Source organism: Acomys minous, assembly GCF_964271855.1.
Source record: "Acomys minous genome assembly, chromosome: 4".
Classification (NCBI taxonomy): Eukaryota; Metazoa; Chordata; class Mammalia; order Rodentia; family Muridae; genus Acomys; species Acomys minous.
Window position 1 is genome coordinate 1,294,704 of NC_140486.1, and position 2,753 is coordinate 1,297,456.

The following is a 2,753-nucleotide window of genomic DNA, read 5'->3' on the forward strand; positions in this document are numbered from 1 at the left end:
GCTCATTTGGTAGATGCACAGGACAAACATGGATGGTCAGATTTTATAGCTGGACCCACTTCCTCTTAGCATCTGGTTTATACATCAGCAAATTTCAAATTTAGAAGCAGCCTAGCAGCAGTCACTTTCCTAGCTGCAAAAGTGGTAGTCAATACTTCTCGGTGTGGAATCGCTACTGTGTTTCTTGGTACCTTGAGTATTTCAGAATTTGGCTCCTGGACAAACCTTACCCTCAGAATATGTGTATCTGTGGATGCTTAAGTCCTTTCCATAAAATGTGGCATTTGTATATGACCTACATACATTCCTATATTCTCATAACACATCTTTACACGACAGATAAACCTACAATGTAGAGTCTCTGTAAGAATTTTTTATGTAGTATAAATTAGAAATAATGACAAGAAAAAGTTTGCACATGCTCAGTATTGGTGTAGTTTTTCTTTTTCTTTTTCTTTTTTACCTCTCCTTGGTTGAATCTATTAGATGGGACGTGTGAATATTGACGACTGATATATTATGAAGGAACTATGTCTTTGACAGTATATACCGTGCTTATTGGGTCAAGACTCAAGGGACATTTCATTTTATGGAGAACCATAAAAATGTAGAACAGAGGAAATATCTGTTTGCTTCCAGATAGTTCTGGTAATTTGTGTCTGGAACAACAGCTGGTTTCAGCATCATAGCACTCATATTTCTGCTCCTCAACACTGGCAGAACAACAGTATTGTCAAAAGAACAACCCATTGGATAAGCTTTGATGTCAACTGAGGTACTGTCCACAGGCCGTGTGCAAATCGAAAACAGAAGTGCGGGAAGCCTCTTAGAAAATGTGTCCCCAACACTGCATATGAAGCCTCTCTCCTTCCAGCCCACAATTTCTTCTGGGCTATTTCATTATGTCTTGTGAAAACCTCAATATTGAGGGCTCAATAAAAGCTTATTTGTTTTGGTTCCCTGTTGTGAATCTATCTTATGTCTGAGAGTTATTTGCTCAATTAGGCCTTTGAACGTGAATATATTGCAGAGATTAAACGCAACCACATTAGGTTTTCCATTTAATACAGAGTTTTCAGTATGCATGATTCATGACGGATATTTTATATTTGCCATTTTCCCCTAAAACCTAGGGAATTGTTATACAAGTTATAAGTGATGTGTCTGCAAGAACAAAGCAATATGGCATAAACAGCTCAAAATCATTTTTTTGAGAGCCCCACTCTGTTTAATTTGCACACAGCCTAGAAACAATTCTTGCTTTCCCCTGGGAGTATGTGAAATGCGATGCCCAAATAGAACCATAGGTTGTTAATATGAACATTTGTTCTTTCCAAATTTCCTTGTAAGTACAAGAAAGAACATTGGCCTAAAGGTTAGAAGAGGGAAACTCTGAGCCTGGTTCTGCTGAGTCTCACTTGGATCACCTCAGACAAGTCATGGCTTCTCTGAGGAAAAATTTCCTCCTTAAAAAGTGTAAACTTGTATCTATTTAATATTTTTCTAAGTTATGAAAAGATCAAGGACAAATATTAGGTGGATCCAATGTCTAGAGACATAATGAGAGATCAAGAAATGAGTTATGTGGATCATAATAGGTAAATGGATGATTTACCCTGTCCAAGTTCCAGCCCACCCTCCAGGCTGAAACTATGGTTTTCATAAGTCCACTTAAGTTACCCATCTTCCTTTAGAGCTTTATTTTCTGGAGATCGCAAAAGCTAACTAGGCTATTTCTATTGCCACTGTATGCATTTCAGAAAGGTAAGATTTGATTGTGAAGATACCACACCCTTGAGAAAGGACTTAGAAAAAATAATTTGCATGCAACCCAGAATCTTCTTCACCATCCCTGGAAAGAGTTCTCCTAGTACAGGAAGGCGCTGTGCCAGCTGCCGAAGGGGGAAACATTCAATAGTCCTTTCCAGTTGCAACACCTATAAACTACAGTGATTGGCATAGCAATATATTCCAAAAAGACGCAGTAATGGCATTCATATCCTGGGAGTAACCACAGTCATCGCATTAGATTTAAGGCCTGCTCAATAGGAGGCAATTCGTACTGGCACTGTAAACCCAGCTGACTTGGTGAGGCCATGGAACCTAAAGGAGAATCTACTACCATCCCTTTCTTAAACAAGCACAACTGTAACTGCATCCTCAGTACTTGTGCTTATATCACAGAAAAGTGTAGCTCTTGACACCTCATCAAAGGAGCTTCTTTTTAATAGTAGACAGACGCCATTGCATAAGGCTAGAACAACTCAAAGGGAACAGAACAAGCAGCTCTTGGTTGCCTGTCCCCTGTTAATGTATTTACAACATAACCCTTATGTCTAATGCTGAGGGGCGTTGTAGAACGGGGGGAAGAAAGGTTGTAAGAGTCAGAGGATAAGGATGTCTTAAAAAAATAAAGACAAAGCATACAAAGTGGAGGAGGAACTTGGGGAGATCTGGGAAGACTAGGGGGAGAAGTAGGGAGTGAATATAATCAAAACAGGTTGTTTTAAGATTTTTCAGAGAACGGAAATTGTACATTATTAAAGTTATGTGATACTTCTCCTGGTACCTCAAGTACCAGCTGTCAAGGTGGCTCAAGTTGTCAGAATCCACTAAAAATTGAAACTCTATAAAGTTTGCAAGTTATTAATTCCTACAGTGAATATTCTATTTTTCCACATCTAGTAGATTTTGAAGGTAACATTGTTGAATTCACACATCCATCTCTCCGGCTTGATGGTAGAGTTATTTCA